Below are 26,976 nucleotides of genomic sequence, written 5' to 3' on the forward strand. Positions count from 1 at the left end.
AATAGTTGTGGGCCAGCCTGCCTCACGAGAAGAGACAATGACTTTACGAACCCTTCCCAAACGAATCAGTGCGTGCATCCAAGCCACAGTGGGTACAACGTCAAATTGATAGTGGGTTTATAGTGCTAAGTTCCTTGTGTGTTTCACTCTATTTTGTGATCACTGAAATAACGTCACATATCCTCTCACCCCCTGAAGTTTTAATTTCGTTTTCTCCTCTCCTACTGGGTGTTTCATTTTTTTTTATTTTTTATTTTTTTTCAGGCAGTGTATACTATCGTAACGAAGTGCACCAGTATCCTGCATAATCCTTGGTGCTGTCCCCCGCATTCTTTGTAGCAGTCCTTTACCGGTTCTGCTTCTATCCAGAGACTTTGGGTACATGTGGCCTCTCTCCTAATGTTATGGAGCATTTCCACGGAACTCAGAAAATTTTTTATGTTTCTTTACCAGACCGTAATTCTTCTTTTCCTCTCTTAATCTTCTCAAAAGAGGGATTTACTGTTTCGTGTTGAGGTGCAATTTACATATTGGCTTTGATATGCTGTTGGGTTTATGTGGCACAGAAAATGAGAGTTCCAGGTTAGAGTACAGAGTTTATGAAAAGTGTTTTATTGTGATGTTGAGTGTGAACGGAAGTACACAAAACGGCTCACAAAGTTAACCAATGTAATGTTCCTAACATTTATGAAAATAGTGTTTAATAACACAACATACACTAGTAATGTGGTTTACGATGTTCAATGAAGTTGTTGATTACATTTTACTTGTACACCCGAAAGCACGCCATTCATCAATCACTCCGAGAAAATCATAGATCACCACGTACACAGACAGTAGATGTGATGTTAATCGCGAGGCCGTAGAATATTGAAACCCAACACTGTGAAACGACAGACAACATCAAAAAATACTGCCCCTAAGGCTGGTCCTGCTCCAACACGTTGTTTGTTTACTCTAGGTATGAGTGATAGTGAATAAGAGTCGAGTAATTGACTATTTGGATTATTTAACTGAGCCAGTTATAATATCAATTACTTGTACGTTAATAATCCGTTATTCGATTAATTGTTGTGCTATTGTAGGTCTACAAAGCATTCCCCTAAAATAATGTTTGTGTGATGAAAAGGATTGTTTTATAAACAATAAAGTGCTAACACACTTTATTGTTTGGAAAACAATGTGTAGGCGGAACACTGTTTTGTATGCATTTTGTAGTATAATGTCATGCTTGGCGATGTCATTCGTTTATGAGCCCCACTACAGTGTGCATGCACGTTATCCATGTGAAGAGGCGTAAGCAGATACTACCATTCTGCGAGGTGCCTGCGAAAAGTATACGAGTTGCATTGATAAAGAGAGCAGAAGTGACCGAAAGTCAAGGCCTCCGTGGCGCAATCGGCTAGCGCGTTCGGCTGTTAACCGAAAGGTTGGTGGTTCGAGCCCACCCGGGGGCGAAATCGTTTTAATCGCCACCGAGGTGAGGACGTATGTCCACTTTGATAGAGATACACAGTTAGTGTGACAATTTGGCTGTGTTTGAATGATGCCACCCAGCCTTATACACATTCAGCCACGTGACAGTGGAGGTAAAAACATGGCCCTATGCGGACGTTCTACCGTTTTCCTATTCATTCGGCATGTGTGACACTGCAGTAGAGCGACGACCACTACAAAAGATGTATTATTTACATTTCATTTCGGCGTATACACCGCGAGTGCCATATGACAGGGCCTCTCTCTCGATGTCGATCTGCATTTGGCGTCTCTTAAGTGTCGGTCTACAGTAGGCCGCTGTTGGCCGAGCGGCGTGTTTGGAAAACAATAAAGGGTGTTAGCACTTTATTGTTTATAAAACAATCCTTTTACAAACAATAAAGTGCTATCACACTTATATTTGTCTTTCTGTAACCAATAGTAGTTGCTCATTTTCATGAAATACAACAATTTTTATTTCTGGATTTTAACTACTTTTACTTGACAAGATCTTATCTTAGGGTGGGGGGGGGGGCACCATATTTAATAATGTATACAATCGCGCAGTATAAAGAGAATTATCATAAAAGAACTGGTGTACTTGTCGTCTGCCAAGTGTACGACAATCCGGCGAATATGTGCGCTACGTGCGGACATCAATCAACGATTTGGTCGTGCTATATCGAGCAAACGTGTTACTTGTACGGCTTCGGACACAGCGTGTGCGCAGCCTAGGGTGTGTCTATGCTGTAGCTTCGCTGCACAAACATCGCCGGCGTGGCCAGAAGGTTATGAAGCAACCCCACTGATAAGGGAATGGTCGATTCGACATTTAGAAATCTGTCCTGAAACGTTGTATACAGGAAGAATACACTGCGAAAATTTTAGATGGTAAGACTGAGTGCATTTTTTTAATATGGTAAAAATCGTCAAAGTTGTAGCAAGTTAGGTGGATGTCGCAGTTGTAACAGACGACGCATGCGTAACACAGCAGGCCCATATGTTTGGTTGACGCCGCATCCCTAAACAGATGATACGACACAAACAATGTATATTGTAAACTGAATTTCAGTTTTGTCGATAGCTTCTTGACAATTTTTAACTCTTACCATTCGCTAGAATTTCTAACTCATTAAATATTCATAATCGTTATCTGTTGCTTTTGCAGTATCAGTAAATGTAGACAAGAGAGATAATGACAGTAATAAATTAGTGTGGTTCAAGAATATGGATTTAAACTTGTGTTTGCTTCATACTGCCTGCAGGAACGTGGAATCCAATTAATGTTCTCAATCTAGCAAACAGTTGATAGGAAGCACGTAATATGCAAATGAAATCACCTCCTTCTCTTGAAGATCTGCACATGTGTTAATTGCTGGTTAACTTTTCGACAAGTCTTTCGAATGACGTCGACATTTCATTAAAAAGTATAGAAATATTAGAAGTATAAGGGGTCTGTTTGTGTTGTTGCCCCGGATGATAATTAGACGAAATATTTGTCAGGATTTGTAAGCAGTGGGTCCTTGAGGTACGGTAATATGCGAACACCCAGAAGTAAATTTAAACAGTTTTACTAACAAAGGCTCACTATAAAACACGCATGTTACGTGCACCCATCATCACTCTGTCTGACATCCTAATTATGGTCGTATCGAAAGACTCCATAGTGAACTAAGAAAAGAGATTCGCGCCCGAGGCCACGCTGGTTAACACGGCGCGCTGCAGTCTGGGACCAGTCGCTTACTCCCTGCGTCGCACTGCGGCCAGACGCACGTGTACTGGTCAAGCAAATTGTCAGCATTCCAGATAGGTTGGCTAGCAACGCGTGTTGCGCACCGTACGGCTGCGTGCAACTCGAAGACCATTATAGAAGATATAGGAAATAATTTCGTCGATTTCGCGAACTGGAATTCGAACGATGGTAGTACAAGGGTTGGACAAAAATATGGGAACATCATGAGAAAAGAGTGTCTGAACATAAATGCAGATGCTAACCAAGCCTGCAGGTGTCACTGTTGCATCTGATCACGAAAGGCGCGTCCGCAACGTCCTCAGTACGTTGCAAGTGTCGGTAGTGGTCAGAATAGTGTCCAGGGTAGTTGTGTGTGCATTATGTCGGAGCTAAGTGAATTCGAACGTCGGAAAATAGTTTGTGCTCGAATGGTGGGTGCTTTCATAACCAAGGTAGCCGAAGTGTCTGATGTTTCAACAGGCACCCTATCGAAGCTGCTGGTAAATCTTTCGGGATGTGAGGTCGTGGTCCAAGAAACACTTCTCTTCCTGATCTCCCGAAAGGTTGACCAGCAGTTATGCCATCCGGTCGTGAAAGCCTTCATTCTGTGACCCTAGCGAAGATTTATACTGCCCGCAGGGAAAGTGGAGAAACGTCATCTGATAACGATGATGATGTTTGGTTTATGGGGCGCCCAACTGCGCGATTATCAGCGCCTGTATAAATCCCCAACCTTTGCTCAGTCCAGCCTCGCCACTTTCATGAATGATGATGAAATGATGAGGACAAACACAAACACCCAGTCATCTCGAGGCAGGTGAACATTCCTGACCCCGCCGGGAATCGAACCCGGGACCCCGTGCTCGGGAAGCGAGAACGCGACCGCGAGACCACGAGCTGCGGACTCAGCCGATAAGTCACAACACAGACGAAAGAGTGTGTTGAGTGATCGTGTCGAACTGTCACTGAAGAGGACTGCGAGGAAAAATAAGTGAACAACAGCTCCAAAGGCACTGAACAACTGAATGTCGCTCTCGCGAATACAGTCAGCATCAAAACACCACGAAGGGAGCTTCATAAGCAGGGAATTTCAGGGAGACATAGAACTCCAAAACCACTCATCTTCGTTGCCGCCCGCATCACGTGGTCGTCCGGTAGCGTTCTCGCTTCCCACGCCCGGGTTCCCGGGTTCGATTCCCGGCGGGGTCAGGGATTTTCTCTGCCTCGTGATGGCTGGGTGTTGTGTGCTGTCCTTAGGTTAGTTAGGTTTAAGTAGTTCTAAGTTCTAGGGGACTGATGACCATAGATGTTAAGTCCCATAGTGCTCAGAGCCATTTGAACCATTTTTGAATCTTCGTTGCCAGTGACCTTAACAGGAAAACGTGGTGCTGAACCTGCACTACGGAACAATGGAAGAATGTTATTTAGTTGGACGAGTCTGTTTCATACTGTTTCCAACTTCTGACCAACTTTACGACCCAAGAATGAAACACGGAGTGTTCGGTAATGATTTAATCAGCCATATCATAGTATTCCATGAGCCCCTTGGTTACTAAGCAGGGCCACGTTCCTACCAAGGATTATGTGACTATTTTGGCTAGTCAGGTCCATCCGATTGTTTGTTCCCCAATTATGATGCTGTGTACCAAGAAAAGAGGGTCTCTATTCCCACAGATCGCATCGTCCAGGACTGATTTTGTGAGCGCGAGGATGAAGCTGTCGCATCTCCTCTGGCCACCACAATCAACAGCTCTCAATGTTACGGAGCCTTTGCTGTCTACTTTAGATTGAAGTGTGAGTGATCGCTACCCACCTATTTCATCATTACGTGAACTTCCCACTATTTTACAAGAAGAATGGTATGAGATTCGGAGTATGTAGATACAATAGCGCATTTCTTGACGAAAGATCTGTTCCTAAAGACTGGAAAGTAGCACAGGTCACGCCAATATTCAAGAAATATTGAAACTGCGTGCTTATGGAATATCGTCTCAGTTATGTGACTGGATTTGTGATTTCCTGTCAGAGAGGTCACAGTTCGTAGTAATTGACGGAAAGTCATCCTGTAAAACAGAAGCGATTTCTAGCGTTCCCCAAGGTAGTGTGATAGGGTCTTTGCTGTTACTTATCTACATAAACGATTTGGGAGACAATATGAGCAGCCGTCTTCGGTTACTTGCAGTTGACGCTGTCGTTTATCGAGTAGTCATCAGAAGATCAAAACAAACTGGAAAACGATTTAGAAAAAATATCTGAATGGTGCGAAAAGTGGCAGTTGACAATAAATAACGAAACGTGTGAGGTCATCCACATGAGTGCTAAAAGGAACTCGTTAAACCTCGGTTACACGATAAATCAGTCTAATCTAAAAGCAGCAAATTCAACTAAATACCTAGGTATTACAATTACGAACAACTTAAATTGGAAGAAGGGCGAAGGCTAACCAAAGACTGCGTTTTATTGACACGACACTTAGAAAATGTAACGGGTATACGAAAAGAGACTGCCTACACTAGGCTTGTCCGTACTCATATTACTGCGTCCGTACTCATAGTGTTGCGCGGTATGGGATCCTTACCAACTAGGACTGACGGAGTATATAGAAAAAGTTCAAAGAAATGGAGCACGTTTTGCATTATCGCGAAATATGGGAGAGAGTGTCACAGAAATGATACAGGATTTGGGCTGGAAATCGTTAAAAGAAAGGCGTTTTTCGTTGCGACGGAATCTTCTCTTGAAATTAGAATCAGCAACTTTCTCCTCCGAATGCGAAAATATTTTGTTGACACCGACCTACATAGGGAGGAACGATCATCACGATAAAATAAGGGAAATAAGAGCTCGTACGGAAAGATATAGGTGTTCATTCTTTCCCCGCGCTACGAGATTCGAATAATAGAGAATTGTGAAGATGGTTCGAAGAACCCTCTGCCAGGCACTTAAATGTGATTTGCAGAGTATCCGTGTAGATGTAGAAAGGAAATAGGAGTAACCCATTGGATTACAGACCCATATCGCTGAGCTCAATTTGCTGTAGGATTTTGGAGCATATACTGTACTCGAACATTATGAATCACCTTAAAGAAAATGACTTGTTAATACACAACCAACACTGTTTCAGAAAATATCGTTCTTGTGCAACACAGCTAGCTCTTTATTCCCATGAAGTAATGAGTGCTGTCGACAAGGGATCTCAGATCAATTCCATATACTAGATTTCCAGAAGGCTTTTGATACCGTTCCTCACAAGCGACTATTAATCAAATGCGTGCATATGGAGTATCGTCTCAGTTGTGTGACTGGATTCGTGATTTCCTCTCGGTCGTAGTGATAGGTGGTAAATCATTGAGTAGAACAGAAGTGATATCTGGCGTTCCGCAAGGTAGTGTCATAGGCCCTCTGCTGTTCCTGATTTACATTAATGATGTAAGTGATAATATGGGCAGTCCCCTTAGACTGTTCGCAGATGACTATGTAATTTACCGTCTAGTAAAATCATCAGACGATCATTTCCAATTACAAAATGATCTAGAGATAATTTTTATATGGTGCGAAAAGTGGCAATTGGCACTAAACAAAAAAAAGTGCGAGGTCATCCACATGGGTACTAAAAGAAATACGATAAATTTAGGGTATACGATAAACCGCACAAACCTAAGGGCTGTCAGCTCGATTAATACCTACGAATTACAATTACGAGAAACTTACATTGTAAAGACCACACAGATAATATTGTGGGGAAGGCGAAACAAAGACTGCGCTTTGTTGGCAGAACACTTAGAAGATGCGACAAACCCACTAAAGAGACAGCCTACATTACACTTATCCGCCCTCTGCTGAATAATACTGCGCGATGTGGAATCCTTACCAGGTAGAATTGACGGACTACATCGAAAAAGTGCAGAGAAGGGCAGCTCATTTCGTGTTATCGCACAATAGAGTGGGAGTGTCACTGATATGATACCCGAGTTGGGGTGGCAGTCACTGAAACAAAGGCGGTTTTCTTTCCGGCGAGATCTATTTACGAAATTTCAATCGCCAACTCTCTCTTCCGAATGTGAAAATATTTTGTTGACACCCACCTACGTAGGGAGAAATGATCTTCATAATAAAATAAGAGAAATCAGAGCTCGGACGGAAAGATTTAGGTGTTCCTTTTTCCCACGCGCCATTCGAGAGTGGAATGGTAGAGAAAGTAGTATGAAAATGGTTAGATGAATCCTCTGCCAGGCACTTAAGAGTGAATTGCAGAGTAACCATGTACATGTAGATGTAGATTCCCATGAAAACCTTACAGTGTGTTTATTTATCCGTTCCCAGATGACTGTAAGCTCGTTTGACAGCCCACAATTTTCCTGCACCGTATTAGGTACGGTAAGTGGTTGCATTTTTTTGTCCACCCTCTGTAGTTATGCCAGGTAAGGTCTAGATCAAGAATATCTTCATAGCCCAAGGAAAACATGCACTGCAATAGCTTGCAGTGACACACAGAAGGATGTGAGTTTTTTGTTCAAACAAAGGGTACAGAAAATTCTTATAGTTAAGCAATGTACAAAGCCGACTGTGTTTCGTAAAATCTGAGCACGAGTTGTAGAAATAGGAGAACGGGTTACATGATGTAATAAACCTGTAACTCACAAAAGTGTGAAATAAAAAATACACTCCTGGAAATTGAAATAAGAACACCGTGAATTCATTGTCCCAGGAAGGGGAAACTTTATTGACACATTCCTGGGGTCAGATACATCACATGATCACACTGACAGAACCACAGGCACATAGACACAGGCAACAGAGCATGCACAATGTCGGCACTAGTACAGTGTATATCCACCTTTCGCAGCAATGCAGGCTGCTATTCTCCCATGGAGACGATCGTAGAGATGCTGGATGTAGTCCTGTGGAACGGCTTGCCATGCCATTTCCACCTGGCGCCTCAGTTGGACCAGCGTTCGTGCTGGACGTGCAGACCGCGTGAGACGACGCTTCATCCAGTCCCAAACATGCTCAATGGGGGACAGATCCGGAGATCTTGCTGGCCAGGGTAGTTGACTTACACCTTCTAGAGCACGTTGGGTGGCACGGGATACATGCGGACGTGCATTGTCCTGTTGGAACAGCAAGTTCCCTTGCCGGTCTAGGAATGGTAGAACGATGGGTTCGATGACGGTTTGGATATACCGTGCACTATTAAGTGTCCCCTCGATGATCACCAGTGGTGTACGGCCAGTGTAGGAGATCGCTCCCCATACCATGATGCCGGGTGTTGGCCCTGTGTGCCTCGGTCGTATGCAGTCCTGATCATGGCGCTCACCTGCACGGCGCCAAACACGCATACGACCATCATTGGCACCAAGGCAGAAGCGACTCTCATCGCTGAAGACGACACGTCTCCATTCGTCCCTCCATTCACGCCTGTCGCGACACCACTGGAGGCGGGCTGCACGATGTTGGGGCGTGAGCGGAAGACGGCCTAACGGTGTGCGGGACCGTAGCCCAGCTTCATGGAGACGGTTGCGAATGGTCCTCGCCGATACCCCAGGAGCAACAGTGTCCCTAATTTGCTGGGAAGTGGCGGTGCGGTCCCCTACGGCACTGCGTAGGATCCTACGGTCTTGGTGTGCATCCGTGCGTCGCTGCGGTCCGGTCCCAGGTCGACGGGCACGTGCACCTTCCGCCGACCACTGGCGACAACATCGATGTACTGTGGAGACCTCACGCCCCACGTGTTGAGCAATTCGGCGGTACGTCCACCCGGCCTCCCGCATGCCCACTATACGCCCTCGCTCAAAGTCCGTCAACTGCACATACGGTTCACGTCCACGCTGTCGCGGCATGCTACCAGTGTTAAAGACTGCGATGGAGCTCCGTATGCCACGGCAAACTGGCTGACACTGACGGCGGCGGTGCACAAATGCTGCGTAGCGAGCGCCATTCGACGGCCAACACCGCGGTTCCTGGTGCGTCCGCTGTGCCGTGCGTGTGATCATTGCTTGTACAGCCCTCTCGCAGTGTCCGGAGCAAGTATGGTGGCTCTGACACACCGGTGTCAATGTGTTCTTTTTTCCATTTCCAGGAGAGTATTTTTGAAGGATTTAGAACTGCTCGTGAGAGATAACGTACCGTTACCGATGGAGATCCACAAGAAAAGGCCCTTCGAATCGCAAGTGAGATGAACATTGCTGATTTACAGGCGTCTTCGACCTGCTTAAGCAGATTCAAAAAATCATACGGAATAGAAATTCGCAAAATTACGAAGTTTACTTCTAGTAACCATGCACAAAAATGCCATTAAAGGTAGTACTAAGGGAAATACGTAGCTGAAGTGAAGACGAAGTTTGCTGTCAGCACCACTACTGCCGTGTGTAATCCTGATCATTCAGGTTTCGCGAAAGAACTGTGTGCAAACTGTTCATCGTTTCGGGTCGATACAAAGACAGAGTTGGCTATACAGTCGATGAATGCTGCGATAGATACATTGGTTCAAATGGTTCAAATGGCTCTGAGCACTATGGGACTGAACATCTATGGTCATCAGTCCCCTAGAACATAGAACTACTTAAACCTAACTAACCTAAGGACAGCACATAACACCCAGTCATCACGAAGCAGAGAAAATCCCTGACCCCGCCGGGAATCGAACACGGGAACCCGGGCGTGGGAAGCGAGAACGCTACCGCACGACCACGAGCTGCGGACGAGAGATACATTCGTATACAATTATGCCAGCTATGCGTGATTATTGTTTCCGCCGCTTCACATCTGTCTTCAAGAAACAAAAATCCAAATTAAGACCAAAGATACAGAAAAGAACTGTTGCGTTCCGAAAACCTTTTAATCGACATATCATCTTCTTGAAAATTGGGAAAGAATAATTTGCAACATTTTGCTCGAATCATTTTAGCAGTTGCAGGAAGTAATCCATTTATTTTGTTGGACTCTTAGGCTGGACCTTCGTCTTTGAGGAGGATATCGAAATGCAGTTGATATAATGTGGATGCACACGTATGAAGTGATGTGATCAAAACTTGTCGATATTGAATTTTTTCGACTGTGGAAAGCATTTTTCAGGAAATATCGGACAATATAACTTCCGCTAGTTCTTGAGAACTTGTTGAGGTCATTTATCGTTTAACAGCGGAACATTCTTCTTAAACTTCAGTCATTTTTACGTTATCACTTTGACCCTCTACGTTACGTCACGACAAGTACGTCTGGTACGTAGCACGGTATGTAGAACAAAGGCCGGTGCCATTTCTTACTGCATACCTATAGGTCTAAATGTAGCTAAACTGTGAAGTGCCTGAATACATAAGTTTTCTTCTGTCAGGTGTAACTGCTGTGGGGAAAATATTTGTTTCGTCATTCAATAGAACCTTCGAATTTTTTAGACGATTATAAAGAATAAACAAGACCCGCCAGGATAGCCGAGAGCGCTAACGCGCTGCTTCCTGGACTCGGGTAGGCGCGCCGGCCGCGGATCGAATCCGCCCGGCGGATTAACGACGGCGGCCGGTGTGCCGGCCAGCCTGGATGTGGTTTTTAGGCGGTTTCCCACATCCTCGTAGGTCAATACCGGGCTGGTCCCTACGTCCCGTCTCAGTTACACGACTTGCAGACATTTGAAACACATCACACTATTTCACGATTTCCACTAGTCGCAGACAGCTGGGGTACACTAATTCCGTCACGAGGGGGGGGGGGGGGGGGCAGGAAGGGCATCCGGCCACCCCTTAACTTACCCATTCCAAATCTGTACTTAACCCTGCCGACCCTGCGCCCAATGCGGGATAAAGGCAGTAGCGAAAGAAGAAGAAGATAAAGAATAAACAAGGATCTGTTTCATTATTAGTACCGAGCGCGATGGCGCAGTGATTAGCACACTGGACTCGCATTAGGAAGGACGACGGCTCAAACCCGCGTCCGACCATCCAGATTTAGGTTTTACGTGATTTCGCTAAATCACTTCAGGCAAATGCTGGAATGATTCCTTTGAAAGGACGCGGCCGACTTCCTTCCCCATCCTTGCCTAATCGAATGGGACCGATAACCTCGCTGTTTGAGTAATAGTCAAAAATAATTGTAAGAAATGTGCTACAAGATTTGTTATAAAATAATGTACGTTAAGAAGCACACTGTTTTAACAAATTAAAATTCCGATTGTTGGAAGTTATCTGCAAAGTGAGCTCAGATTTCGTCATGATTCTTTTTCCTGCTCTAGTCATCTTCCTAAGAGTTGTATCTGCAGCAGCTTAGCTGCCGATATGAACTGGAGATCATTCAAAGTGATATGACATTTTTGGTATGGTGTAGATGCTTGAAGTTCGCGTGCTGGCAATCTGCAATTTGCGCTACGCTCTTTTGTCACAGCTGCTTCTGCTTAATCGGCGCTTCGCGTAGTAGTCAGGTAGAGAACTGCTGTTTAAAAGCTCTCTTTCGTGCAACTAAAACGAGTAACTTCAATATTTAAAATAAATAAATAAATATAAAAAATATAATAACAAAATTTAAAATCTTGCCGTTCCTCTTAAAAGCTAAAATTTTAACAGTTCATTTTTTGTGTATTCTTCCTGCATAAAAAAAGTCAGGCTAGGTTTCGGCATGGGATCATCGACGGCTGTCCTGAAAGTTGAACTGTGATTAGCTGCTTTAAGCTCACTCTGACCGTGTTGTTCCGTGGGCTGCCCCTCGTTTATGTGATTTTTCGGGTAATGTACATTAGCAATAGAGTATGTTGTGAGCTCCGGTGGCAATTTCAAGAATGAGAACCGTTAAGTGACAATTTTACCCGATTTTTTGGACAAATCATACAGGTATCATGGACATGCAAACGACAACTACAGTTTCATATTAGTTGACATTTAGGGCCTGGAATTCACCTAAATAAGCATTATTATTCGATAAAATATTAGGATGGAATTCTGCCTATGGAAGAAGTGGTACATGAAGTAGATGAAGACAAAATGAACGAAATAGTTCCTCAGGAGTGAGTACCAATAGCTGTTACACAGAAATTTATTTCCCATTGTTGGTCAGAATCTTAATCTGTTTAACAATAGCAGATGAATAGGAACGAGTTGGGGGTTTTGTCCCAGCTCTCATCCTTGGGTTCAGAACTCGAGGCCTTGACTTCATCACCGATGACATCGGTTTTACCAATATTGATTGTGTTGGAGGTTTTGCCCCAGCTCTCATCCTTGGGTTCAGAACTCGAGGCCTTGACTTCATCACCGATGACATCGGTTTTACCAATATTGATTGACTGACTGATGACGTCATTTACGATCGATACAATAAATATTACAGGTTAATAGTACAATAGAATGAACTTCATGCTATCCCAAAGATCAGAAATTATTTCGAAACTTAGGCTTGTGACTTCAGAGAAGGCAGCCCTTCAGCTGTTTCACTAAATGACATCGTCCTCCCCAAGCGGCGGTGGTTTAGGGGAGCAAAGAGAAGAAATTCGAGAGTGTGACGTATTTCGCTTGTCTGTATGTGTTGCATTACTGATTACTTTGTATACACTTTTTTGTCACTTAGCCTAGAACAGGTAACGTTTGGCGTTCGTATGTTTTTGCCCACTTTCCCCCTCCCCTCTCTTTCTCTCTTTTAGATTATGCAGTTGCCTACTAGCCTAGTGGTAGTGGTCCCCTCCTTCTCCCTTCTTTCGTCAGCCATTACTATTCGGGTGGGACTATGTTACATTACGAACTGCTTGATTGTTAACTTCTCAGAAACTACAAGCTAATAATTTTTTACCAGTATTTTGGGCCAGAATGACTTTATGAAACTGATTTCTTTATGCTACTAATTTATAACATCTATCCTTCCTATTGGAAGTGACAATATCAACCATTTGTGAAAATTACACTCACTTGGCCTAAGTGCCAGGATCTTGAGTTCTGGCCCAAGCCGCAGAGGTAAATTGTTTACGCAAAAAACGTCACAATGTGACGTTATTACCGCCCAGTGTATATGGGTGAGGGAAGGATTGTGTATCATATTGTATTATACATTTCTCTTGTCTGCATGTGTGCATAAGGACCGTTAAATTACCAAGGAGGTGTTCGGCACGCACACTGCATCAGGCAAAACATTTCGCATTTGTCATTCGTATCTGTGTGTGTACGATGAAGTCTCCTCTCTCTCTCTCTCTCTCCCTCTCTCTCTGTCTGTCTCAATGTCACACACGACAGACGCTTTGTCTTCAGAATATGAGAATGAAAGAAACACCGAGATATGTAGCTCGCAATATTGCTGCAGCCATGCATTTTCATAAATTTCGGTGCTGCTACAGTTACAATCAATACGTTATGCAAGCAATATGTAATATTTTCATAATATAGTTTCAGTAAGTGCTACATTTAGATTATCGTAATACAGCTGTTGAGCGTTGTGCCTATAATCCATAAAATATTGCTATAGAAAAAATCATTTTACATCGTCTCCTATTGTGTGCCCAGCGCATTGTGTAGCTACTGATTTCTCTTTTCGGCGAATGAAGACACTCTCAAACTAAATCACTCACAGTGCCCTCCGAGTATGACCCTCTTGTCTTGTGCCGACAGTGCAAATTTATCATGTTTTATAGTGGATCCTGTGTTGCTTTCATTTAACTAAATATATTTAACACTTGTTATATCAACATCATTTAACACATTTTCTAGGTAATCATCAATGCTGAATCCTTTAGTCGAAGATTTATACATTAAATGTTGTTCGACTTCGAGCACATAGAGTTTTGCTCTGAGTCCAATGATTTCTGTAACAGTCACCCAAAAATTCTTTTGGTGACCGCACTGGCTTTGTACTGATTCAAGGAATATTATATCTGTTATTTTGGGGATAGTCCGAAGTCTGAAGTCATCACTTTACATTACTTTTAGCTAGATCAGAAAATCATGAGGTAATTACAAGCTATATTCAGCTATCTATATTTATACGAGCAATTTTTACGTTCTTTACTGAAAATTTTTCAGCATACATAAAAGAAAATATAATACGCATTTTTCTAGTGAGCATTCCAGTAAATTGGGTAACTCGAAATTTGATGTCGCAGTTCTTCTGCAAATGTTTTACTGCTGTAGTTTCAATACATTATTTACATTTCTCCATTTTATTTTTCCATTGTTGTTGCCGTCAATGAGACATCGTTTGGATTTATTTTCGCCTTTTTATTAGAAGGTGTCCCAAGAGGAATGGTAAAAATTCAGGGATATGACACGAATGATCATTCGATGCAAAAGAAGTCTAGTAAACATGATCTCTAAAACGCTTACGAGGATTTCTTCATCTTCGATACTGTGAAATAAATCTCTTGTACTGCACACTCTTTGCTTTCGATATTCTAAGAGGTGGAAGTCTGGACCAAAACTGGAAAAAAGTCGAGTATACGTGGGCGCTGAAGGCATACCTTAACAACTATGAGCATTGGTTCATGTTTGTTACTGTGACACATATCTCTTCGACTGGAAAAAAGTGCTCATAGTCCTTAAGATATGCATTTTGGAGCCCATTTACACATGCTGGGACAAATAAAAGTGGCCCGTAGAACAGAGTTCCAGGATATAAAGAAACACAGCAGAGGAGAGGAAATACAGTACTAGCATGACCACAGCAGATGTTGAAAGTGACCACCGTTCATCTCTTGGCACTTTTGGGCACTCTTCAGCAAGTTGCTGAAAGCGGATCAAAGCTGGACTGCTGGAATTGCTACAGTCTCATCAGAAATGTTCTGCTACAGTTCTTAAAGACTATGAGGGTTGTTGCGATACACTTTAGACTCGAGGGCTCCCCACACGATGTAAACAGCGCACGCTGACAAATCTACATCTACATTTATACTCCGCAAGCCACCCAACGGTGTGTGGCGGAGGGCACTTTACGTGCCACTGTCATTACCTCCCTTTCCTGTCCCAGTCGCGTATGGTTCGCGGGATGACCGACTGCCGGAAAGCCTCCGTGCGCGCTCGAATCTCTGTAATTTTACATTCGTGATCTCCTCGGGAGGTATAAGTAGGGGGAAGCAATATATTCGATACCTCGTCCAGAAACGCACCCTCTCGAAACCAGGACAGCAAGCTACACCGCGATGCAGAGCGCCTCTCTTTCAGAGTAAGCCACTTAAGTTTGCTAAACATCTCCGTAACGCTATCACGATTACCAAATAACCCGGTGACGAAACGCGCCGCTCTTCTTTGGATCTTCTCTATTTGCTCCGTCAAACCGATATGGTACGGATCCCACACTGATGAGCAATACTCAAGTACAGGTCGAACGAGTGTTTTGTAAGCCACGCCCTTCGTTGATGGACTACATTTTCTAAGGACTCTCTCAATGAATCTTGTAAGGTGTCAGGCAAATCCAACACCTTCCATGAAAACCCTGACATGTTAAGCAAATCCAGTAGTATATCACATAGCTCCGAATGAATCTTGACAATTAACCAAAGTAATACGAGTAACGAGTGAGCAAATGGAATACCACAGACTAACACAAGAATGCCTAAATGCGTGTCATACCTTCCCACCGTGAGACAGACGCAGTTCCGAGGGGAGAAACGAGAACAGAAGCCGAGAGCAGAACCGTGTTAAGCTAGAAGGCGATAAGGGACAGACACCCACGTCGCCAGCTAACCGCTAGGACCACCCCAGCCTGCAAGTTTTAGCGGGAGACTTTTTCGCGTCTCTGTTACGTCAGGACCACTCCCCAGCCCATGTTAAAAGCTAGAGCCCTCCAGAAGAACAGTATAGATCTTACGATAACACAAAAAGGGCCACCCCAGCCCGCAAGTTTTAGCGTGAGACTTTTTCGCGTCTCTGTTACGTCAGGACCACCGCCCAGCCCATGTTAAAAGATAGAGCCCTCCACAAGAACAGTATAGATCTTACGATAACACTAAAAGGACCACACCAGCTGCAAGTTTTAGCGTGAGACTTTTTCGTGTCTCTGTTATGTTGCAAACTTTAAAAACATTGCCCCATCACGAAAAGTATAACGTTTCGCATTGGATAGACAGAATTTTTGTAGGCGGAGCTTAAGGTTAACATTGAGACCCTGACTGGTCAGATGAAAACACAACCAGACAGTTTTTTAAACCAACTTCGGTAAATTGTAGTAAGGAGAAGTTAGGGGAGAGTTGCTTCCGAGACGGCGAGGTGAGCGGAGCTGTGCTGCTCGCCACCCCCTGACGAACACCAACAAGGTAATGAACGCACGCGATGCTGCATAACAGCACATAAAGCTTCACTCAGAACTGCAGAAGTCTCATCTGTTACACCCCCTTTTTTGCGTAATACTAGTGTCGATCGTCAATTAAAGCTCATGGTGTTCACATTTGCCACTTGAAGTAAAAATCTGAAACGCGATGATTTTTCTGTTATATAGTTATTGAGAAGCCACATCAGCCACTGTAATTTACGACAAGTTAGATAAGTAATTAAAAGTAATTGAGAGTCACTGTAGACCATTTTGATAGTTTTCTCTTTTGTGAAACTTAATTTAAACCTAGATTATAGATGTGATACGGCATAGGTCATCCTTCGATCCATTGTAGAACTTGGAAACCCATTCAGGGAATATTCGTTCACATTTTTGTTGAACGCAGTTGGTTTTTACCATCCTGTATTAAAATATTTCCTTTTATCAATAGCGAAATTTATAAACAATGTTTTGTGAGTAGAATAAAATTTCCAATGGTAAACTTAACTGCTTTTTCGACGTTATTTTACCAGCTAACTAAAAATAGGAAAGCCTTGAACCCCTTCCACTAAATTTAGTTAGTATTAAGATTCTTTTACAGGGAGTGCAGTGGAGCTGACGCTGAAATCATTAAGTACTTGGTTATATTATCGCTAGTCTCACTGAACTCTTCTGAACTCTACATGTCATGTGTGGTCTGGCGTCTCCTTACCAGCAACAGGTCCCAGGTTCAAACTAGTCAATTCCCTAAAAAACACGCTCAGAGCGTCGTTGCGCGAAAGTGGTAGGGGGACACGATATAGAACAAACAGACACCACGCAGAATGTTAGAAAATGGCGACCCTGCCAGGATGGTAAAATACCATGATTGAAGGTCGACCACATGCCTAACTAGGTCAGAAAAATATCCTGTTGAAAAATTTTCGTAATAAAAAAAATTTTTTTGAACGTTATAAATAGTCGAAAACAGTAGCTGCAGCGATAGATAGTAAGAAAGTATTCAATAAAAGTGAGACATTCTGCCAGATACAATAGCATAATTAAGTTATGAATTTTAATATTGTTAGAATAAGTTTTCTCTCCAATGCAAGCGCACAGGTGGCGGATACATCGTTGACAAGTTGGTTCTGACCCAACAAGTAAGTGAATGGTTTGCCAAGTCGTGTGAACAAAAAGTTTATGAAACGCGTGAGATCGTATGAGCGCATGTTGATACGAAGTAGGGCGCGTGAATTGCTTTCAAAACAGAAAATAAGGGATTCGGAAAGATTAGCAATGGCAGATCGAGACTTTGACCGAATTGAGGTAGAGACACAGCATGAAAATGGACAGAGGATAGAGGACAGTACAACAGACGATGCAGTATCCCGAGAAATAGGACATATAACGCACCATAACGAGGATTATGTACGTCAGCATACGACAGAGGAGCAGGAAAGTAGAGAGACAGTCGATGAGGATTCTAACTTGCGTCTTGAATACGTAGAACCCATAGTACAAGTAATCAGAGCTCCCTCACCACAGAGTACAAGGAATGCGAGCAGAAACGTGTCACAGCACAGTTCAATGCAATCGGTTGAGAACCAACACTTGGGCGAAAACACAGAGCGTAGGACGTCGGAAGAAAATAGGACCCACCAATATGGCAGAATTATTACAGCAAATTACGGAAACCATGACAAGACAAAATAAAGACATAGCGAACCAAATTCAAATTCAGAATGCAGAAACCACGAGACAAATGCGTGAGATTAAAGAACAAAACAAAAAAAATCAGTTACACCTAAGTTGTATTGAAGACGAGGTAAAAGAATCTCGAGAAGTGATAGGAAACTTAATAACAGGTCACAATCAATTGAGAACAGACATTGACAAGGTACAAGCGGACGTACAAACATTGCGTAATGACATTCAGGACGAGATCAAAACATTACGTAACAACACCCAGGGAGAAGTCAAGAAACTAGAGAAACAGATAAACGAAATTACTAGACAAGCAGCAGGTACAGCGCGTGAAGTTGTTGAAAACTGTGTGTTACACAAACGTATCACTAAAGCAGCGCTGAAAAGATATGATAACCGCATAGTCAAAATAGAAGCGCAAACGAAGCGACAATTTCAGAAATTGCGAACAGAGTTGTTGCAAACCATTGAACAGCGTAGTGAACAGGATCGAACAAGCACTGAGTCTGCAACCACATCCGTATCTGTAACAGCACCGGAAAAACAAGCAATTAACGAAGATATTACGCATTTGCGATTTCAATCACAGGCGGAAAGTAACATACGTGAAATCAGACAGCCTGCACAGCAACAAACACGTTTCGAAATTCTTGATGAACAAACGTCATCATAAACACATGCGGAACCACAAATGTATGTTTCAAGACAGTTTGGATCGTGCAATGAAGCAGCAAGGTTAGGCAGAGAAGATACCGAACCAATACCTAACAATGGAAATCCAGGTCGCGAAGAGTACAGTGCAATGCATTCAGCTACACGTTCACAACAGATGGAAAAAAAAAATTATTGCGTACCACTCCAACGATACTATGCAAGGGTTGGCGAAAGTTACAGTGGACAATATCCAATGGATCTACCACAACCGGAAAGAACGACGGGAGAAATGATCAGAAACAAAAGTGGCGAAGAATCGCGAATTTCATATGGAACTATGACGAAGTACGACAACGATCATTTCCTCACAGTCAGAAAATTTCAACACTTTCGAGAAGGAAACTCATTACATCCACGAACTTTTATTGATCAATTCCGAGTAGGATTACCAGAACACTGGACGCTAGCACACAAATTAGACTTAATATGTGCACACATGTCAGGAACAGTCGCAGAAACCATGCAGAATGTTGCAGCGACATGCCGATCGTACGAAGATTTCAGAGAGAAGTTTCTCTCACGATATTGGTCCAGCGAAGCACAGAACAGAGTGAAGTACGAATTATTACAGAACCCATATTTTGAAAATTCAGGAGAGAAGAGTCCCGTGAAATTTTTCGAATTAATGGTGAAGAAAAATCAATGCTTAGATGAACCATACAGTGACGGAGAGTTGATTAAATTATGCGCGATGAAGCTACCATTGAAATACCAGCAATCATTAGTAGGTCGCGGAGGCAATGAGGTCGAAGCATTTAAAGGTATGCTAAGGGAACTAGAGTTCATATTTTCGGAAGATGACGCAAGAAAAAGACGAAGCGCACGTGAAAACGAAAGCAAAAAGCAGTGGAATCCACAAGACACAGTACGAAGAAACAATAATTACCAACCAGGTGATAACTTCGCGCCAAGAAACGACAACAGATTTCAACAAAGAACCGGTTATGGATTTAGAAGAGAATATGGCAATAACTATAATTCACCCAGGAACGGCAACAACTATTACAGAGGGAATAACGACAACCGGAACGGGTACTGGAGAACCAATAGACCGACAAATTATCAACAAAGAAACCACTATCAACAAGCTGAACAAGAAAAGAGAATACAGATAGAAGAGGTGGAGGTAAGACCACCAAACCCCGATAACCGTTCGAATTGACAGCTAAGCGCCCATGCCAAAGAGAATGACGCACCGACCCAGGACAATTGCAGCACCTTGAACAGAGAAGTAAAAATCTTATCACGAGAAGAGAAGAAGGAAGAAACAAATCCGCAGGGACCAGATGAAAACGAAGACAAGAAAATAACAATATCGTGTTGGGACGAAATTAATTGGGAGAATACTGACGAGGAAGATGAATTACCAGAGGCATGCACAACGAATGTAGGAGGAAAGGACGAAGTAATGAGTATTGCAGAGCTGTTTGAGATGGAAACCAGGAAAAGCGAATTCAATGAGGATAATGCGCAGTCGACAGAAGTTGAAAAAAAGTTACGAGTGGGCACACAACCCAACGTATATAATGAAGGAAGTTATGAAGCGATAATTAGAGCATTTAGATGCGATTATGAGGAAGTAGCGACGAAGAAGGAGAAGATAGACGAGGATGAGGAAAAAGTAGAGGATGTTGAAGAAAGCGTAAATGAAGGAAGAAATAGAGAAGAGGAAATAAATGAGAGGGAAGTAGCAGTCGAAGCTTATCCTACAGAAAGTTCGAATTCACAAGGGAAATTCCTAAAAAGACTCATGTATGATTCAGTGGAGGATTCGTTGATGCAAGAAGAAGAAGAACAGAACCAACCATTTCAAATTCAACGAATTGTGAAGGCCATGGTAAAGCATATCCCAGTCAATATTGTAATTGATAGCGGAAGTGAACTGACTGCGATCTCAGAAAATTTATTCATGCAGTGTAATGCCAATGAGGAATTGCCAGTTCTGAAAACACGTAAGATTAAAGTAAGAGGTCCTATTAGAAACAATGCTGCGGAAGTTACGAGACAAACAAGGTTAGCTCTTTCGTGTCAAGGTCAAAAGATCGAAGCTAACTTCGTGATTATACCTAAACTAATTGTAGATTTGATTATAGGCGCAGATTTTTTAAACGAGAGACGAGCAATAATAGATATGGGGAAAGGTAGCGTAACATTCGGGAATGTCACACTTCTCTTTGAGAAAAAGCTAAAATTAGAAGAAATACCAGTTATAAACAAACAATTAAGAATGACGCAAGATAAAGAGGATGAAGAATTAGAATGGTATGCACAAAAGGGGGAATCGCCTCAGCTCATGTTAGAAGTCCATAAAGAAATCGACGAAAATTTGCAAGAAGTTCAAGGTATTTCGGAACACAGTAAAAGAGAATTAGAGGGTATTTTATGAGATAAAGCAGAGGTATTTTTACCTAGGACTGGCAGAATTAAACACTTTCAGTACAAGTTTGAAGATTAATTTTATTACTGGTAAATAATCAGCACAATATTTCAAGATTAAGTTGCAGATAAGATCGTCAGGAGAAAGAAGAATGAAGAGAGAGGAAGGTGGGAAAAAGAAAGTAGTTTCAATAAAAACAAAAACAAACATAACACCAATAGTACCATAGATTAAGGTGAAGGGATAAAGCGTAGATAGTCTAACAGCATGAAATACTAAAATGCTATACACCATGACACTACACAAAAATAAAAAACGAATTTGAGGATTCTTGTAGACATTAAAACTCAAAATATCTTAGAATTGTAACATGGAAAGGGCGCCAAAATTTGTAAAGCTTTTAAGAAGGCATAAAACAATGTAGGTACTAGACACATGTTAGATGATTATAAGTAAAACTTTTTGTAAGAACCATTGTAAAAACTCCAGCAAGGATGAGATGCAACGACCCACAAGTTGCAACACGGGAAGTATCAAGAAAGGAAAGGACGTAATTAGCAGGACACGATTCCTACAAGGCAGAAGTGTTGAGAGAAGGGAAAGGACAGCGAGACCGAGACCAACAGAAGGCCCTTGTATCGGAAGTGAGCGGTAAATCTGCCCGCTAAGGGGAACCCTGCTGTGACAGGACACGGAAAGCCAAGAGGGTCTTGGGACTGACAAGCAAACACCAGACTTTCACCGCTCGTAAACCCCGGGACGCCGGACGCCCCGACTCAGCGGAGCGAGCAAAAAACGGCCCGACAAGAAGACAGCTTGGGCAAGCCACCACTGACAAAAAAATATATTTAAAAGTCACACTACTGCTATTAAACAGCACGCTGCAGTACGAAACTGAAGAAAACTTTCACAAAGTAAAAATGACACGTCCAAACAATTTATCAAACTGTTACTAAGAGCAGAACTTCAAAGCGGCTAGTTATCAACAAAATATTCCAATATCCTGCCCAGAGAAGAACCATAAAGCAAGTAAGAAGCAGGGAAAAAGCAGGAAGAACAGAAGTTGAAGATTCGCAAGATTGAGACCAAGAAAGAAGATGGGTGAAGAATAGACGACATACCTTCCCAAATCCCTATCCTATTGCAATCTAGTCATCTGCGAAGTATCACAACGAAAAACGACCGCTTTCAGCGACACATAACGATGACTTTCACGCATACAAAGCCGGTAAACCACGAGACTCTGCACTCACAGCGCCATTCCATTATGGGACCTCCACAACAACAACACACTGTTGCAAAGCCAACAAGGAACGACGAATGAAGCTGTACATCAAATACTTGCCCACATCCATCTCGCTCAAGTCCATCACCTTCGTGCAAAAAACATTCGCCAACCTCATGCTTAAACATTCATAGGATTGTGTGAATTTGTGAAATCAAATTATGTGATGTAGGAATTGTGCAAAAGAAACGTGTGAAAAACTAAATAAGATAAGCACACCAGACAGCTAATAAACTACAAAATAACAGTCATTGACTATGGACTTAAGTAAAAAATAGACTAGCGATAAAAATAAGTCATTAGTTCTGAAATGGACAGTATATAGAGAACGAAAGTAAGGCATAATAAACACTAAAACTATATGGCACTTATTTTCTCCTCATAAAAATAAAAGAATATCTATATTTCACTTATTTTCTCCTTATAAAAACAAAGAATAAAAAATTATCTTGTTGAATGTTTTCCCTTTTTTTTAACATTTGTACCATTTGTTAGGATAATATCTCAATACTTGTGTATGTATATTTCTTTGTCAAAGCAATTTTTGGAAATAATTCTTATTTGTTAGTGTAACAATGTTGAAATGAGTGTCTAGAAACAAAACCATTTTACTTGTACATTATATTTAGAAAATGTGTTAGGAATAGATTTTACTTAGTTACTACATTTATAAAAACAATATTTCTAAGAAAATCGATGTGAAAGACTCCTCACTTTTGATAAAAAACTTCTTAAAAAAACAAACTTCACAATTAAATAAAGAAAGAAAATAATGAAAAGTAATAATTATAATAGAATAAAAATATTCTTCTCTTGTCAGTATAAACACATTTTTTATAATAATGTGGAAGAATCTAAAAATATAAATTAGTAATACAAACTAGCGTAGAACAGAATAACTTGGCTGAACAGTAAGCAACAAAATTTAGATAACGGAATAATTTAGACTGGCTTAGACAACAATTCAATCATTGCCTAACTTCAGTACAAAAATTAAGTTCGAAGGATGGTGATATGTAAGGTGTCACCTTCCATGAAAACCCTGACATGATAAGCAAATCCAGTAGTATGTCACATAGTTCTGAATAAATCATGACATTAAATTAACCAAAGTAATACGAGTAACGAGTGAGCCAAATGGAATACCACAGACTAACACAAGAATGCCTAACTGCATGTCATACCTTCCCACCGTGAGACAGACGCAGTTCTGAGGGGAGAAACGAGAACAGAAGCCGAGAGCAGAACCGTGTTAAGCTAGAAGGCGATAAGGGACAGACACCCACATCGCCAGCTAACCGCTAGGACCACCCCAGTCGCAAGTTTTAGCTGGAGACTTTTACGCATCTCTCTATTACGTCAGGACCACCCCCCAGCCCATGTTAAAAGCTAGAGCCCTCCAGAAGAACAGTATAGATCTTACGATAACACAAAAAGGGCCACCCCAGCCCGCAAGTTTTAGCATGAGACTTTTTCTCGTCTCTGTTACATCAGGACCACCCCCCAGCCCATGTTAAAAGATAGAGCCCTCCACAAGAACAGTATAGATCTTACAATAACACTAAGAGGACCACACCAGCTGCAAGTTTTAGCATGAGACTTTTTCGCGTCTCTGTTACGTTGCAAACTTTAAAAATATTGCCCCACCATAAAAAGTATAACGTTTCTCATTGGATAGACAGAATTTTTGTAGGCGGAGCTTAAGGTTAACATTGAGACCCTGATTGGTCAGATGAAAACACAGCCAGATAGGTTTTTTAAAAACAACTTCGGTAAATTGTAGTAAGGAGAAGTTAGGGGAGAGTTGCTTCCGAGACGGCGAGGTGAGCGGAGCTGTGCTGCCCGCCGCCCCCTGACGAACGCTGACAAGGTAATGAATGCACGCGATGCCGCATAACAACACATAAAGCTTCACTCAGAACTGCAGAAGTCTCATCTGTTACACTCCCTTTTTTGCGTAATACTAGTGTCGATCATCAATTAAAGCTCATGGTGTTCACATTTGCCACGTGAAGTAAAAATCTGAAACGCGATGATTTTTCTGTTATATAGTTATTGAGAAGCCACATCAGCCACTGTAATTTACAACAAGTTAGATAAGTAATTAAAGATAATTGAGGGTCACTGTAGACCATTTTGATAGTTTTCTCTTTTGTGAAACTTAATTTAAACCTAGATTATAGATGTGATACGGCATAGGTCATCCTTCGATCCATTGTAGAACATGGGAACCCATTCAGGGAATATTCGTTCACATTTTAGTTGAACGCAGTTGGTTTTTACCATCCTGTATTAAAACATTTCCTTTTATCAATAGCGCAAATTATAAACAATGTTTTGAGAGTAGAATAAAATTTCCGATGGTAAACTTAACTGCTATTTCGACGTTATTTTACCAGCTAACTAAAAATAGGAAAGCCTTGAACCCCTTCCACTAAATTTAGTTAGTATTAAGATTCTTTACAGACGAATGGAAAAACTAGTAGAAGCCGACCTCGGGGAAGATTAGTTTGGATTCCATAGAAATACTGGAACACGTGAGGCAATACTGACCTTACGACTTATCTTAGAAGAAAGATTAAGGAAAGGCAAACCTACATTTCTAGCATTTGTAGACTTAGAGAAAGCTTTTGACAATGTTGACTGGAATACTCTCTTTCAAATTCTAAAGGTTGCAGGGGTAAAATACAGGGAGCGAAAGGCTATTTACAATTTGTACAGAAACCAGATGGCAGTTATAAGAGTCGAGGGACATGAAAGGGGAGCAGTGGTTGGGAAGGGAGTAAGACAGGGTTTTAGCCTCTCCCCGATGTTATTCAATCTGTATATTGAGCAAGCAGTAAAGGAAACAAAAGAAAAATTCGGAGTAGGTATTAAAATCCATGGAGAAGAAATAAAAACCTTGAGGTTTGCCGATGACATTGTAATTCTGTCAGAGACAGCAAAGGACCTGGAAGTGCAGTTGAACGGAATGGACAGTGTCTTGAAAGGAGGATATAAGATGAACATCAACAAAAGCAAAACGAGGATAATGGAATGTAGTTGAATTAAGTCAGGTGATGCTGAGGGAATTAGATTAGGAAATGAGACGCTTAAAGTAGTAAAGGAGTTTTGCTATTTGGGGAGCAAAATAACTGATGATGGCCGAAGTAGAGAGGATATAAAATGTAGACTGGCAATGGCAAGGAAAGCGTTTCTGAAGAAGAGAAATTTGTTAACTTCGAGTATAGATTTAAGTGTCAGGAAGTCATTTCTGAAAGTATTTGTATGGAGTGTAGCCATGTATGGAAGTGAAACATGGACGGTAAATAGTTTGGACAAGAAGAGAATAGAAGCTTTCGAAATGTGGCGCTACAGAAGAATGCTGAAGATTAGATGGGTAGATCACATAACTAATGAGGAAGTATTGAATAGGATTGGGGAGAAGAGAAGTTTGTGGCACAACTTGACCAGAAGAAGGGATCGGTTAGTAGGACATGTTCTGAGGCATCAAGGGATCACCAATTTAGTATTGGAGGGCAGCGTGGAGGGTAAAAATCGTAGGGGGAGACCAAGAGATGAATACACTAAGCAGATTCAGAAGGATGTAGGTTGCAGTAGGTACTGGGAGATGAAGAAGCTTGCACAGGATAGAGTAGCATGGAGAGCTGCATCAAACCAGTCTCAGGACTGAAGACCACAACAACAACAACAACAAGATTCTTTTACAGGGAGTGCAGTGGAGCTGACGCTGAAATCATTAAGTATTTGGTTATATCATCGCTAGTCTCACTGAATTCTTCTGAACTCTACATGTCATGTGTGGTCTGGCGTCTCCTTACCAGCAACAGGTCCCAGGTTCAAACTAGTCAATTCCATAAAAAACACGCTCAGAGCGTCGTTGCGCGAAAGTGGTAGGGAGACACGATATAGAACAAACGGACACCACGCAGAATGTTAGACTCTCAACCTGGCACCCACCTTACCAACAGTTAATTTTATATGATCATTCTATTTCAAATCGTTCCGTATGCATACTCCCAGATATTTTACAGAAGTAACTGCTACCAGTTTTTCTTCCGCTATCATATAATCATACAATAAAGGATCCTTCTTTCTATATATTCGGAATACATTACATTTGTCTATGTTTGGGTCAATTGCCACTCCCTGCACCAAGTGCTGCAATTTTCTAATGCTGCAACTTCTCTGTATACTACAGCATCATCCGCGAAAAGCCGCATTGAACTTCCGACACATTCTACTAGGTCATTTACATATATTGTAAAAAGCAATGGCCCCATAACATCTGGCAGGTGACCTGGGTGGCCAGCTGGGGCCGCGACCAGACTAACCTCTGCTAACAACTCAGTAAGGCGTTAAGATTGTGTAAGTGTGCTACAAGGTTCGGCCAGCTGTATGTGTAGTTGTTCCATCCTGTTGGAAGTAACTTTAGGTCTTTTCCTTCTCCGTTGATGTTGCTACAAATGGTTTCAAAATGTTGGCAGTGTAATGCGAAGTCAGCGT

General features: G+C 42.0%; 1 protein-coding gene and 1 non-coding gene across 2 annotated transcripts in view; one reads left to right on the plus strand and one right to left on the minus strand.

Moving 5' to 3' along the window:
- Positions 1-26,976, minus strand: part of LOC126188472 (outer dense fiber protein 3-like protein 2) — a 35,759-nt gene that overhangs the window by 4,193 nt on the left and 4,590 nt on the right. The window lies entirely within an intron of this gene.
- Positions 1,384-1,457, plus strand: Trnan-guu (transfer RNA asparagine (anticodon GUU)). The gene has a single exon. It is a non-coding gene; the product is annotated as a tRNA-Asn (tRNA).

Source organism: Schistocerca cancellata, chromosome 5 (assembly GCF_023864275.1).
Source record: "Schistocerca cancellata isolate TAMUIC-IGC-003103 chromosome 5, iqSchCanc2.1, whole genome shotgun sequence".
NCBI classification, from domain to species: Eukaryota; Metazoa; Arthropoda; class Insecta; order Orthoptera; family Acrididae; genus Schistocerca; species Schistocerca cancellata.